The following is a 16,250-nucleotide window of genomic DNA, read 5'->3' as shown; positions in this document are numbered from 1 at the left end:
ATTCAGATGCTGTGGGCGTAGAGTACAAATAAAAATATGTTAGCACAGTTAACGTATTTGAAGAGGAAGGTGGGAGTGTATTAAGAAAACAGGATGAAACCAGAATGTGGTTATACTTGCACCCCCATGCTTCCATTCAGTCACTGATGTGAAACATGTCACCATTTACATCACATCCAGCTGCAGCCTAGAGGCTTGAAAGAGGTGAAAGAATCCTATCATCTTGCATTATTAATAAATACAGATAGAAAGGGAAGTAATATCAAGGTAATCTAGAACCATGTTTTGCTGCTTCTCCACTTCTAAGTATTTATGCAGCACTTTTTTTTTTTTTTTTTTTAAAGTTTCCTTTGCTTATCATAGAATCATAGAATTGCTCAGGTTGGAAAAGACCTTAAAGATCACCAAGTCCAACCACAACCTAACCATACTACTCTACCTCTAACAACCCACCACTACATCATGTCCCTGAGCACCACATCCAAATGGCTTTTAAACACACTCAGGGATGGTGACTCAACCACCTCCCCGGGGAGCCTGTTCCAGTGCTTAACAACCCTTTCTGTAAAGAAGTTCTTCCTGATATCCAATGCTTAGTGTCACTGTCTTAAAAATAAAAAGGAAATAAATTCTCAAAATTATTCTGAATCTGAACAATTTACAGCTGTTTTGTCATTGTAGTGACAGAGGGAGCCAACTTAGAAGCACTTTGAAAGGAGAATTTCCTCAATTTTTTTTCCAAAAAGCAGCTACTGAATGCTATAACAGGATACTCACTAACCTGGAGAAAAGTAACGCACAAATTTCAGGAGCACTGAGCAGAGTTGTAAAATCACTCTACTCCTGACTGACAGAATCAGCTCTGAAGAGTGTAGGATCTGGTGTCTGAAAGTACTATCTTTACTTTCCTGAGTGCCTCTGTCCAGTCACATATTAATTCTCAAACCCCACTTCTCATTCCCTCCCACATGATTTTTCCAAAGTGGAAAGGAAAAGGATCATGTTTCCTATTATAAAGGCAGGTGTAGTCAACGTGAACACCTCTTCCTTTAGAAAAGAGCATCATTTCATACACTGTTTTTTCATGATATACAATGTATACATAAACATACTAATGAGAATCTAGACAGCTGAATTGCCTAGTCACAATGTTTTATATGAACAAGCTCTTGTCCTGAAATAATTCAGTACTGAACATTTCTGGCCATTTTGTACAAGACAAAACTCTAAAGTATTCAAAACAAAGAATAGTTGCCTACTAACAGTTCAAGAAAAAAAAAAAGTAATTAGGCTATATAAGATTTAAAAAAGCCTTTACATTTATGTGGCTAAAATCTTCCAAAGTGGCAACTGTCTTGCAGGAGTATTTCCAGTACCCATTTCACCTGGAAGTTCCTAAAATAAGTTCCATTATACTTTAGGCAACAGTACCACCTATAGATAAAATACGTCATGAACAAGTTAGTAGTTTCATGCACATTCTTTTCTGAGAATCTTATTATAGTTAATGATGAACAATGAAAAGCTAATGGAAATTGATTTTTAAATTAAGCATATAAAATCCTATACTGGTTTGTGAAGTTATGTCCTTAGAAGAAAAACAGTATTCCAAAGTTCAGTACAGGAATTTAAACCGTTCACTGTTATACTACCAGCACAAAGTTTGTGCAGGATTAACAAAGAAATTGTGTCTCATTAGCCTTGTCAATCTACAACAGATTAAAATAGGAACGTAAACAAAAACGTGAACGTTTTTAAGGTTCTCTGGATTAGCTATGTGTGAACCCAGTGATTTAGGAGACCACAAACTGAAAGGTAAATGAATACTTTTCAATAACATGCACTATTCCTGAGCAAGCAGACTGAAAAGCAGATTCTTGCATCAACTGACAAAAGTTGCCAAAGGATCAAGTCTAACTCATGAAAAGACAGATTCAGAGTTGATTTCTCCTACTACAATGGCTCAATTTCTCCTATTTCCACCTCTCTAGTGCACGTGTACTTAACGAAGTTCTATCATGAAGAAAGAAGGACAAATATTCCAAATGCCAGTAGCTGCTGTGGTGAGTTTTAAGAAACAAATTCAAAATCCAGGTCTCAAACTACTTGCGTTTTATGAATGTACACAACCGATTTGAATTATATCTAACAGTAGGCTAGAAATAACATTCAAAGCTCAGTTTATGATACACTCTGTAAAACCCAGCTTTTCATTTTCATTGAAAAACTCTCCACTTAAGCAGTCATTTTTAGTCAAACACTGCATTATGTTTAAGTTTCTCAGCACAACTAGTTGACAACTACCCTGCCACACTAATCATCATTAGCATGCTATGAAGCAGTAAACACTATATCACAGCAAGGACTAGTAGTTGCAATATTTGCCGCAAAAGCAGAACAGCCCTTGCAGTTTCCAAGTGCTCTATTAATAGCAAGATGGTTTTGTGTTCAAATGTTAAAAGACGGCAGGAGTATCTCACACGTCCTGCTCTCACTGGAAACAAGAAGGTCTGTTTCTTAATTTAAGAAAATAAGTGAAGCTACTCACTCCCCTCTGCCAAAAAAAAAAAAAAAACTAGCATCCCTTGCCACTACTTAGACTGCTTCATTCTGTGTTAACCATAAAATAGACTTATTCTCTCCAAATCAGATTTTAGAACACTTCAATGTTTGCAGTGTTCCACTAGGTGGCAGCGATTCTTAACTTATTAAAAGGTCTTTTTTCAGAATGTCTTCATTTTTTTTTGTTTTGGTATGGAATCATAATTCAGAAAACTTACCAAGGACAAATGCATATTCTTAAGAAATTAAAATGGAAATGAGTTCTTTCTAGGTTCTGCTCTTATACACAATTATTAAGAAAATCTATTTTACAGTGTTCTTTAGAAAAACAGAGAGAAAGTGTCATAACATGGTTGATGTGAAATTAGTAAAAAGACAATACTAGACAGCACTTAACCATGCTAAGTCCCAATTAACTGAATGTACTCAGAGGTGGACAATATTTTAATTGCTCACATCTTCCAACATTCCAAACTAACATCGTATGCGTTAATTTTGCAGCATCACTTTGACTGAAAGAGCAAGCATTCCGGAAGAGATTTGTAAAGCGTAGGAACTAGTGACTACTATTACTGCTTTGCCCCTGATTTAATCTATACTTCAATAATCAAGATGTCCATGCAGGACTGGATAAATATTCCCTTGTTAGCATTAAGAGTTATTTACCGCAACTACTTCCATGTTTGCTCACTGCTTTACCAGCAGAAAGTTAATTCAGAAACCCCACCGTCTCTCAGAGACTCTGTAATATCTTTTCACAGAATCACTGAGGCTGAAACTGTTTAATCCCTCTGCTCAAGAAGGGCAAGGTGCTCAAGAAAGTTCAGATGAGTTTTGATTGTCACCATTCGGCAGTATCTCTGGGCAACCTATTCCAGTGCTTGACCATTCTCAAGGTAAATAAGCGTTTTCTCATGCTTAGATGAAATCTCCTGTGTTTTAATTTGCGGCCATTGCCTCTCTTTTCCATTCACTGGGTAGCAATGAAAATTCTGCCTCTATCCTCTTTACATCCTCTCATCAGGTGCCTCTATACACTGGTAGCATTTCCCATGACCCTGCTCTCTTCCACGATAGTTAGCTTCAGCAAGCAGTGTCTCACTACATGAAGGATGTTTCAGTGTCTTTAACGGTCCTCGTGGCTCTTTGTTAGATTTACTCCAGTATGTCCATAACTTTCTTCAACTAGGGACCCCAGCACTGAAGACACCATTTCAGATACAATGTAACCAAGTGCTGAGTAGAGAAGATGGATCATATCCTACAGTCCACTGGCACTGTTCTTCTTAGTGCAGCCCAGCACAATCTTCCACAATAACAGAGCAGTCAACAAAAAACAGTAACGACAAAAAAAAAAGTCAAATGGATGAAACAAATTTCCTTTTCTATACCACCCATTTTTTCCAGTGAACTAATGATGAGCACTTAGGTCTTTGGTAAATCAAAATTCTGCTACCTATGAGCCTTCAACAATGACCAAGGAACAAGTGTGTTTGTGTGAAAGCACGGTACAACAACAAACAAAACACAGAACTATCAGGGAATAGCTAACAGTACAAATCAAGAAATTGACTGATATAAAGACTACATGAAAGTTACAGAATTAATGAGGATTACAGTGTGACACAAGCACTTCTGAGTTCCGAAAAATACTACAACTTTATTTCTCAGGAAAAACAAGGAGAAGGAAATTGTGGGAACTGAAGCAAATGCTTTGATGACTCTTTGTTTAACGGAAAAGATAATGATTGCTACCTAGAACCAACCAGATCATTAGGTCTGAATCCTTTAGGGTGATAACCAGAAAATTGCTGAGCAATAAACTTTTGACTACTCAATGATGCCTGTTGTGAATATATGGTCAAAGGCAACTATACTTTAATTAGAGAAACTTTCACTCTCTTGGTGGGGGAAGGAGGAAGCAAGAGTGAACAGAATCAGTAAACTTGCTGCACAAGAACGAAATCAGATGCCTTAGACACAATTTATCTGTTAGAAATACCAATGTAAATCTAGAGAGGATTTCTATGCCTCAATCAAAACCAAGGGATAGAGATGTTTATTATTTTGAGACTATCCAAGTATAAGAAAGACCTTGGACAGTGTAAATGTCTACTTATTTCAGCTAAAGTGATCCAGAAGGCAACTGTAAATATGATGTTCCTGAAACAAAGAACTCAGGAAAAGATATACATACAGGAGGAATTCAGAGATCACTACTGGTCACAGTGCATAGGGTCACAGTGAGTGTGGGTTCTGCTTCCAACAAGGTGTAACAGACAGAATCTGTACCAAAAAAAAAAGCTGACAGTCACTGAAGGTGATAATTCAATCAGCCAAGACAGCTCTCAAGAACATTACTAACTCCAGTTGTCTTAGTGTCTAAGTCTAGAGGAAGCCTAACTCTAGCAGAGAAAGCTACCCTATACCTCTCAAGTGACTGGTATAAAATTAATCAGTCTGGAAGCAATCCTCATTCCAACACATGACTGTGTGAAGGCAACTTGACAGTAATACGTACATCAGACCAAACAGGCCATCAAATCGGATTCTCCAGTTCCACCCCCTATTGACACTCTATAAGCAATGACTGTGAACTGCTGGTCCCACTTTCCCAGAAAAGTGAAAGAACACTATATAGCTATTCATTCTGGCTACTTCCAAAATGCAGTTGGGGTGTTATAACTCCCTGCTATGTGGAATTAAATTGCTTTATCTTAATCCAAACAACATGCAATTGATATTCTGCAGGAGTCACCCTTATAAAAGCAGCTCATGGAGGTTGTCTATTGACACCTGAAAAAAACAAAACAAACATTTATAATGAAGAATAACTGTTTATTGTGATTAACTGATAATTACTTCAGTTAAACAAAACATGACCACCAACTGTCTTAGCAAATGGTAAGAAAATAAAAGATTACTACATAAAAAGAGGAAAAAAGGGAGTAAGCACTGCTGCATAAAATTGAAGGTAAAAAAGTGAAGAATATTTATCAGTTTAAGAACACTAGCTACAAAAATAACACATACCCTTAAAGAATAAATAATGAAAGTCAATTCTGAGAACCTGATACCATCATGATCCAAATCAGAATAGAACTGCAGTTTTCTCTACAGGAAAAGTAAGTCTTCTCTCAAAAGCCATTACTATTCCAACAAGTCTGCTGACTTATGACAAGATATATGTTTGAGAGAGCTACAATTCAGATAAGTCTCAATAAAGCAGTCACGGAAGAAGAAATACCCACAATATTACTGTAAAATACTGTCACAACTCTAGGTTCTCCCAACAGAAGAGAACTGATAGACAATTCCAACAAACAAAAACAGCAAAATACCCTCTTTAATCACAGACGAATACTTACAGACTAAGGTAGTTCCGCACTCAACCCATTTTGCTGCACATCTTCATTAGTCCATTCTTCAGACTCAATAGCTCTGGCTATAGAGTAGCTTTACCTCATTTACAAGCATGACATTCCTGCAAATTACCAGAAAACAGAATTATGGCAATATTTGCTATATAACTCACTTCTTCTCAAACTGTGCATTTCTGATCTGAAACACGCTCATGGTGTTTTTACAGGATTATACAGGAAACATCCTCCCAGCTTTAAATTGCTTTGGAAGCTAATTCCACAGTCTAGTTTGACTGATGTGTGACAAATTCCAAAACTCAAAAATGAAGATTACATCCCTGATGGAGAGCAACATTTTAAGAATTTCATAACTAATTATTCTCCAAATAAATATCTGCAATTCTCACTCTCACGATCAGTCGTTAAAAACTCCAAGCAGATATGGCTGTGGTTAGAGGTAAACATTATTAATTCTCATTTTGGTTTCCTCAAGACTTATCTAAGGACACAGAACAAAATACAATTGATCATTCTTATTTTTTATGTCAGTAAATTAAGAACAGCTCTTTTAGCAAACATGAACACCAGCAAACCTGAGAAAATATTGTCCAGGTAACTTACCTTGGTGACATTTAGACACACCCTTTCCCTTCTCTTCTGTCTTATACCAATTTTATTAATAACTAGTATTTAAGACAATTAAAGATCAAATTAGAAGATGATCATCTCACAGATACTTCACGGATGTACAGATTATCACAGAGAAATTGACATGAAAATCCCATTAAAGTCTATGTGGCGTTGCTAAAGTTAACAAAAATCACCGAGTATCAGAGTGTTATCACAGTGTCTCTACTACATTCTCTACACTCCTCTTACTGTTATGGAACCTCCACTTCAAAAAAAAAAAAAGCATCTTCTAGACTTTAAATACACACAATTCCTACTAGCATCACATAAAGCAATCCTTTGCTTGGAAAGTATTATTCTCTTCACACACACAGAACTTATCTGTACTCCTAATAAACATAGAGCAAGGACTCTTTGCCATAGCCAAATACCCTGCATCACAGAAGAATCAAAGTGCCAAGTTACAAACGGGTCAGTATCCACTTAAGTATTTCAACCAAAAAGAAACGTAATGTACACTCTCATTCCATCTCAACTTTGTCAACCAAATTTGATCATGGGCAGTTTTGTTTACTTGCTTTTTGGGGACATACTCTATTCTTTCTTTCACTGTTTCTTTCACGCTGAACATCTCTGAGTGCTAATTTATTAAATAAAATTTTGATGCATCTGAAAAATCTGTTTTTGCTAACTCCACGCTCTCTGCAAATGCTAGCATGTTAGAACATTTCAGTTAGGCAGAAATAATTGTTTCTCCACCTTCACGATACCGTTAATAGTCAAAGGTCAATTGCTATTGAAGGTGCAGACATCAGTTAGGCAGAGAGGATTTACCAAGAACAGATATACATGACACGTGATGTCAGCAAACAAATGCTTATGAAATCATTATGGACAAACATGGAAGAAAACAATTTCTTGTTGGAAATCATCATCGATATTCAGAATATTAAAGGAGACCTCCAGGTCATCTTTTCATTTTGAGACCAATATTTGTTCAAGTTGAAGCATACTTCACAAAACAAAACCAACAGAAGTCATTTTAAAAATAATCCAGGTATTTACTATACTTGATGAAAAGCTCATTGACAAAGAAAACATTTAGCACTAAATATATGAAGGAATGACAAAAAACAACCACCACCACCACTAAAGCTGTAAAAATTAACTCAAATCATGCCATAGACAACTGTAGAATACTTCAAAATCCTTACATTTTGTACTATCTGCTGAAGGAACTAGGAAAGCTTCCACAAAGTTTCCATCTTCTCAATTTCTTTGGTTTAACATACTCCTTCAGAAGGTATCTAAATATTTATTTTGGAGAAATTTCTGCAAAATAGGAAAATGCCCTCTTATCCAAACATGACAAAAATACAGATTTCTAGTAGTTTATTTTCTTAGTTTAAAATACTTACACTTACTTAAGAGATGGGATACTGAATTTGTGACTGCTTATTAAATAAAAAGATGTAGTCATAAAAGAAAATAATTGGAAGCAGCATATTTTAACTGTGCCATCTAAGCAGTCTTTGTTTCTTTGATAAAGGATCAGCTATGCTTTGCTAAATACAAAAATGAAGTCTACATTTACATACCAGTTGCAGGGTTTTCTAATTCAACATTTAAAAATCTGAAAACATTAATCAGTGTACAAGATACCTAAATGTGTTATTCATTTTCCATCACTTGAAGCTGACATTTTAGAAGATAAATCTAAAGACATTACAGTAACATTAAACCAAACATGAGTTTATTGAAATAAAAAAATGTTCTGGAAAGCCAACCTAGCTTGGATAGAAGAGCACATCTTGCATATCACTCAGAAAACTGAATATTTATGTTGAATAAACATGACCTAAAGGTCAAACTAAAGTTAGGGCTTCCGTGACAGAAAATAAGGCAGTTCAGATGCAAGAGGACAAGATGAGAGAACTGGGTTTGTTAATCCCACTAATAGTGGAATTGAGTGCAACATCAGTGAGTTTGCTGACAGCAGCAAAGCAAGTGGTGCAGCTGACAGAAGGAAGAAATGCCACCCAGAGGGGCATGGGCAAGCTTACCAGTGGGCCCACGTGAACTCAGACAACCTTTGCTTAACTATATTTCCTCATTCTGTATTGGCTAATTTCCTAAGTTCAATTATAACCATGACCTAAAATCTGTGGAATAAGAGCTTTACACAGATAAACGTTGTTGAAAACTAAAGTTTTAATTAAAAGAAAAACAAAATGTTTGTGGTAGTTGAAAAAGAGGAGCTTTAGCTCTAGTGCTCTGCACTATTGTTTGCCTTCAGCATTGGTTGCTTCAGAAAACAAGGACAGAACAGAAAACATAACTGACATGGTCACTAATGGATTTCAAAAAAAATAAGATTTTTAAAAAAGCCTTAAAAATATATTTTTTTAAAATAAGTTTCTTGGACTTTTAGATTGACAAAAGCTGTGTTTCCTACGCAAGTTTGTTTTAAACTTATTTACATCTATATGTAAGATAAATGAAACTCTTCCATTTTCTAAGCTCTACTCCATTAATGCTTTTAAATACACTTTTGTATGCACATACAACATTGATTACAAAGAGCACCGTGGACCTAGAAATAAAGTTTATACGGACAGAAAGCAATCTAAGTGGGTGGTAAATTGTCTCCCCTTCACTAAACTAAGGTAAATAAACAGAAAAACTGAAAAACTTTAGAAAACTGAATTTTACTGATACTCTTCTTCTGAACTGATGCTATCAGGCAGGATAGAAAACAAAGAAACACTGACAAAGAAGTGCAAATCATATAACAGATCATTACCAGGAGAAACAGCAGCATCCCAACACAAAAACAAACCAGAATTTAGAGGCATCTGTTAGGTACAGATTGCTACATTCAACTCTGAAAGTCCTTAAAGTAGGGAATATCTTTCCACGTGTGAAGACAGACCAAACCAGATTTAACGCTTCCTCAAAAAACAAGTAAGATGGGAGAGTAACTACGCTCCATTTTCACATACACATAACTACAGACCAGAGGCATGCTGTAGTTGCCACGCACTTCAGTAGCTCCTTTGGCACCACATGCCGAGCACTCGACACCCTGCAGCCTGTTGCAGCGTGGCTCAATTTGACCAAAAAATAATTTGAAGTGATATGAAAACAAATCTCAGGCAATCGAGGCTCCTTAAAAATTTGAACAGTATAAGCCATACAATGTGAACATAGTTTTCAATTTTATTCCTGAAGCCCAGTGGAGGATGTAGTCAAATCCAGAAGGTTTACATCTACACTTCGCGTTATCCAGCTAACAAATACCGAGTCTCGAAAAGCACAGCCCCCCCTCCACCCCCCAAATCCCCAGGCCCCAAAGTGACAACTTCATTTCATCACACCTTTCCAGCCCTGAAAATCCAACTGGTCAGTAAACCGTCTACGCAGTGGCCGCTCCCACCGCGATGTACGCAAGGCTCGCAACATGTCAGCTGCGTCCAGTGCATGGAAGGGAAGGGCCGAAATGGGGCAGCGACGTAAAGCAGCGATGACGGGATGCGCGCGGTCCGGCGCGGAGGCGCGAAGCGGCTCCCGCTGAGGAGCTGCTTCGGCGGGAACGGAGCGCGGAGACGGACGCAAAGGACAGCGACAGCTCCTGAGAATCTGAGCGTGGCTCCAGGGGAGCCCGAGGAGACGCCTACGGGGAGAGGTCTCGCGGCGAGGGTGGCGGGCAGCTCCCGGGCCCCGCACCTCACACCTGCCCGGGGACCGCACCCCGCCCTACCCCTATGGAACACTGTAGAGCCGCGCGCTTCCCGCGGCGCTCGGGTCCGGCCGGGCCCATGGCCGCAGAGCTCCGCCCGCTGCACACGCCTGAGGCGGGGATGGGGAACGACAGCGGCAGCGATGGGCCTAGGGTGCTCTGCAGCACAGGGGTTGCAGTCCGGCGGGGTGAAGCGGGCGCAGCCGTCCCGCGCCAGCGAGGAGGGCCCGGCCGCGTACCACCTGTCCCGTATGGGACGCGGGGCCTGGCCGCGTCTCACCTGTCCCGGAGGCTGCGGCCCCGGGCGATACCCGCGAACCTTCTCGACGCCAAAGCCCCGGCAGCAGGGGGGAGCCGCAGTCTGCCCGCACAAACAATCCCCGCCCGCTAAAGCCGGGGAGGACGAGGCCCAAGCCGGCGAAGGGGAATCCAAGGGAGCGGACAGGGCGCGCCGGATTGACAGGCCCAGCAACCAGCCACAGCTCCGCACAGCAGCGCTCACCAATCCGCGTGCCGCAGGGCGGGGCCACGCGAGCGAGCGGCCAAGTGCGCAGGAGCCGCGGATGGCTGCAGGTGCGCGGTGTTACGCTGTCTTTTGCAGCGCGTAGTTCTTTTAGGCCGCTCGGCGCGGTCTCTTCTGACAAGAGCAGTGTCGCGTCGGGCAGATGCCTAGGACGAGTCGAGCCTTGGGGCTGCGGCAGGTGGGTGCCGCAGCTGAGGTTCTCGGGAAGGCCCGTACCGCCTCCGCAGAGCAGCCGAAGGACGCTTGGAAGCGCTCGTCGCGGCAGAGTAGCCGAGCCCTTTCCCAGAGAGGAAGCAGTTCTTTGCCCATCGCCTGCTGCACCACGGCCTTCAGAAGCTGCAGGCCAAACTTTGCGTTTGTGTTCAAGAAATGGCTCTGGAGACATCTCATAAACTACAGTAATATTTTCTTCTCAGGCAGTCAACTAGGGCTTTTTATTTTTATTGGAATATCGTGTTTGGAGGAGAATCTGCCGTGCTAAATGCTTTCTCTTCCTTTAAAAATGGTACAGAAACCTTCAGTCATTCAAGCTACATGTCAGAAAAATAAAACTGCATCTTTCCGTAATTCAATTTCTCCAAAGGCAGTATCCAGCAGGTAATTAGTCTGCAGACATTACTATAAGGAAAGCACCTGCTCTTTCGATTGGGAGCTACATACTCGTGTATGAGCTTCCAGCTGACTGAATGTGATAGAGATTTGGTGCTCCCAATTGATGCAGCTAAGTTGTTAGAGGCTGATGGGATCCATCCCAGGGTACTGAAGGCTGGCTGATGTCTTTGTGAGACTGCTCTCAATAATTTTGCAATGACCTTGGGAATCTGGAAGGGTCCCGGTTGACTGCTAGATGCCAGATGTCCCAATTTCCATGAAGGGCAAGAAAAGATCCTGGTAGTCACAGGCCTTTTATAACAAGGTTATCCATCTTGACCCAGGAAAGCCAGTAGATGTGGTGGGTTTTTTATTTTAACAAAGCATTCGATATTGTTTCTCACATTGTTCTACTGGACAAAATGTCCAGCACAGCTAGACAAGTACACAGTACAGTGGGTGAGCAATTAATTGGCTGATAGGTTGAGCTCAAAGGGTTTTAATAGATGGGGTTCCATCAGGCTGGCAGATGGGTACTTACTATGGGGTTCTGCTGGGCTCTGATTTAGGGCCACTTCTCCTTAACATTTTTATAAATAATTTGGACACAAGAAGTGAATGCACACTAAGTAAATTTGCAATGCATCCTATCCCCTGGGGTGAACCACACCCAGCACTGCCACCAGGTGAGAATAGGTATTGTCCTACTGTGCTCTGCATGGTGTGGCCTCACCTCAAGCACTGGGTGCAGGTGTGGGTGCCCCAATCTAAGAAGGACATAAAACTATTAGCAAGTGTCCAAAGGAGGGCTACAGAGATGTGGTAGGGTCTGACATCAAGGTGTGTGAGGAGCAGCTGAGGTCATTTGGTTTGTTCTGCCTCATGGTGGCCTACAGCTCCTCACAGAAGGTCTGCTTTCTGGTGACAGCAACAGGGCCTGAGGGAACAGCATGGAGCTGTGTCAGGGGAGGGTCAGGCTGTGGGTTAGAAAAGGTTCTGCAATAGAGGGTGGTGGGAATGGAATGGGCTCCCCAGAGCAGTGAGCACAGCCCTGAGCTGCCAGAGCTCAAGGAGCACTTGGACACTGCTATCAGCCATAGGGTTTGAGTTTGAGGTGGTGCTGTGTGGAAGCAGGGTTTGGGCTCAGTGATCCTTATGGGTTCTTTCCAACTTGGGATATTCTGTTCTGCTCTGTACGTGCAGGATTGCTTTCTAGCACATCAGACATGTTTTGTATAGAGCAAGAGAGAACACAAACTAAATAAGGTTACTTAGGAGGAAGTTTTGAGAGACCGCATTATGTCCAGTCTTATGCCTCCAACAATTGTTTATCATAGGGTGAACAACTAGTGTACAACTATTAAATCCAGAGCAGTTTGAAGATCTTCAGACATCCCAATTAAATATGTATGAACTTTCTTTCCAAAGCAAATGGGTTCATTTTGAAACTAAACTAAACCAAACTAACAAAAAACAACAAACAAACAAACAAACCTAAACCATAGATTTGGGATCTGCCTGGGAATACTGATGCTCAGAACTCCAAAATACAAATCAAAGCCAAATGCACAAAGGGATTTCCCTACACCTGTTTTTCTTAAGAGCTGCTGAAGAATTAAAATTTATTTCATATGCGCCTCCAGTCATTCCATAGGCACAGACTATGGAATGCATACATAAGAGTTAGGGCTGTGCTGTACTGAGTTTTTTGAAAAGGTTAGCCAATTACTTGGAAGAATATCCCTCTAAAAACAACACTGTAATATGCCATTAGTCATATAACTCCCTAAAGTTTTCATAAAAAGGAAAGTTGCTGTCTACATTTCAGTACATTGAATATTTGATTTAAACTTATCCTAGATCTGTGCACAACACAATTGGACTATGCTATTTCATGTATTTTAACAAAATGTACTGTCCGTGGGATCAGGCGCTGTTTTCCATGCATGATTATTGCTGCAAGAAAATAAAGTCTGTGAAGTGTCACGGTCATTTGCTATTTTAGCTTCCCCTCAAGCTATTTTCAGGAAGTTTGCATGACAGAAGTTTAAATAATATGACTGCATGTATGTAAAGATCAGTTGAACATAACTTTTTTTTCTAACCTAAATCAAATTCTCTCCTTAGCCTTCTTAACTTCTTTACATAATCTTTGTCTTCTGATTTGCTAAGTGGTTTTACAGCACCTATTCAATGAGTATTCCATCTCAGAGTCTGTTTTTCTTGTTACTGAATTCAGATGTGCCAGCTGAGAAAAGTTGAAGTATTTCAGAATATTATAAATAGCAAACTATAAAAATGCATCAAATAAACACTTGCACTGGGCAATCAAGTATGAATCGACTGAAATTGGCACTAATTAATTTGAGAGTTAACATTCCATTCAGGGTAAAAGAGCTTTGCATCTCTTAAAAGGTTTTGAGAAAGTATCTGTCAATATTTCTACTGCTGCTTCCTAATATTACCCATCCTCTGCTATTTATTCCATCCTCACTTAAGCTGCACAGAGGAATGGTCACATCTTTCCGTCTGCTGATTAAGTTACACAAGTGATAACTTCCGTGATAACTTCCAGCAAAAGAGATGTATAGCAGTGCCAGTCAACATCCTGTAACTCTTTGTATTACAAGAACATCTGTACATAAAATCTAAAGTAAAAGATGGTGGGTAACCACAAAAATAAAGATAACCACATTTATTCTATAATAATATATAATATATGCTTATATAAGATAATATATGCTTATATAAGATAAACATATTTATTCTACCGAAATTTCCTCTTTCAGGAAAAAAAAAAAAATCAAATGTAGTTCTGATAAGCAGTTCAGGCTGGCTGCGTTAAACTGGACCAAGAAGTGCTGTTTGCTACTGAAGTGATGAAACATTAAGTGGTTTCAGTAGCCTTACTTTTTGCTGCGTATTTCTCCATCAACATTACTTGAAATTGCTTTAGAAAATACTTTTTTTCATGCTTTACATAATTATTGCATTTGAAATAAGTCACTTTGCCCTATGCAATACAATTATTTTATTGGATGTATCAGCTGAAATAGCCTATTCTCCAAGTTATTAGGAGCAAACTCTAAACAAGCAAGTTGAAGTTTAACCATACATACTGTACTATGGCACTGTAATTATTGCCATGGATTACAACTTCAAACAAATCTGAACTATTCAAGGTCAATGGTGTATCCCTAGAAAAAACTAGGTGAAGTTAGGATCCTATGTAGCAAAAACACAGCTAGAGAAAAACGGAGTTAGCGAAAAACCGGAACATTTTCCAAGTGTTAAAGCCAAAGAATATCAGAATAATTCTATTAACCCTACAGTTATTTTTAAAATCCTAAAATAATCTGATGCACTACAATAATTTCTCTTAATTTCATATCTTTGTGTGCTATGAACAGACAAACTGCCTGCACCTACCAGCCAGTTTGCACAGTTAACCCATACTACCTCATACCTAGCACAGTAAAACACCTCGCCTTTGTCTCAGGACATTTTTAGACTTCTGATGTATTATGAACAGCCCTGGAATTGATTGACACTGTTTTATATGGTGTGAAAATTTGACTGACATCACTTCAGCTTTGACTAGCTTGACAAGTTTTGACTCAATAAACCTATAGTCTTCTAATCTTGTTTTTTTTCAGTCCTCTCTCTCATTTTAGAAAAATAGTGAAGGCAAGGATCTAAGTTTTCTCCTCCAAAAACAATTGTTCTTCTTCACTTTTAAATGCCCACTTTAAAAATCCTCCAAATATTTTATCTGTTTACTTTTATCACGTTTTACTTATATTTAGTCAGATCACTGTCTTTTGCCTTCTTGTTTTCAAATAAGAACCTTTATACTTTCTCCAATACTGCTTCATACTGAAGAATTCTCCATCAACCTTGCAAATTTGCCACAAAACTGCATCAAAAACCTTCTGTTTCAAGAGCAGCAAAACTACAATGTGGGGGACTGCAACTTGTCTCTCTGACCAAAACCCTTGTTACTCCTCTCATGCCTACAGTTGTTTTTTGTTTTACACAGTATGAGATTTTCAGGTAAGCCATATGGCATCATGACTTTCTTAAATATGAGTCTGATTTATAGTAGTATCATGACAGTGCAAACAGGTACTGAAGCATGAACAGGAAAGTGTGCACAGGAAACAGTTAAAGCTGCTTACATTTATAATGAAGGAAACAGCAAGTATTTCCTGAAGGAACTTGTGAGCAGCTTGGCTCCAAAAGTTAGCTGCATCAAGTTGCATGGACACAGCCCTGCCACCCCTACAGCTACCTGACAAGAAGAAAATCTACAGTCTTAAAATAAAATAAAAATAAAAAAGAAACCAAACCCTAGTATGGTAGGTTGTTTCTCTGCTCTCCATCTTCAGGCAAAAGCAATGTTACCTTTATTCCATTCTCAAGTCTTGTCTTGTTTACTCTACTCCACATTACCTGAATTTTCAGAAAGTAAAAGCAAGGACAATGGAACAAATGCTTTCTTAGAACAGTTAATCATTCTGACTCTGTCGGTAGAGGATAAGGGAAATAAAACCCTGCCCCCCTCCAACCCCTGAACCAGTCAAGATCCATCAACTGCATTAGCGTGATATAGACACACCCTTTGGCACCTGCTAAGTTTATAGCTTGTTTAAATTTAATTCAGCTTTATTAGAGAACAAAAGTATTTGCTAGCAAACATCTCGTATACAATGGAAAGTTGGGAACAACGCTAGTAAATTTTAAACAAAATTTAATAGTATCAGCTGTCTTTCTGCAAGATTCTGCTCGTCCCTGGAAAGACAAGACTACCTCAGCAAATCAGTGATACCAAACACTTGGTTTT

General features: G+C 39.4%; 1 protein-coding gene across 6 annotated transcripts in view; it reads right to left on the bottom strand.

Annotated features, from left to right (window-relative positions):
* The window catches only part of RALGPS1 (Ral GEF with PH domain and SH3 binding motif 1), a 100,595-nt gene extending 89,881 nt beyond the window's left edge, over positions 1-10,714 (bottom strand). For all 6 annotated transcript variants that reach the window (XR_002443678.1, XM_021414176.1, XM_021414177.1 and 3 more), the window contains exons 1-3: positions 10,574-10,714; positions 7,769-7,886; positions 4,760-6,046 (exon numbers count right to left, since the gene is read on the bottom strand). The gene's annotated coding sequence lies outside the window, so the exon portion shown is untranslated. The remainder of the gene's footprint in view (positions 1-4,759; positions 6,047-7,768; positions 7,887-10,573) is intronic.

The sequence above is a fragment of the Numida meleagris genome, chromosome 16 (genome assembly GCF_002078875.1).
Source record: "Numida meleagris isolate 19003 breed g44 Domestic line chromosome 16, NumMel1.0, whole genome shotgun sequence".
NCBI classification, from domain to species: Eukaryota; Metazoa; Chordata; class Aves; order Galliformes; family Numididae; genus Numida; species Numida meleagris.
This window is presented reverse-complemented; position numbering and strand designations above follow the sequence as displayed.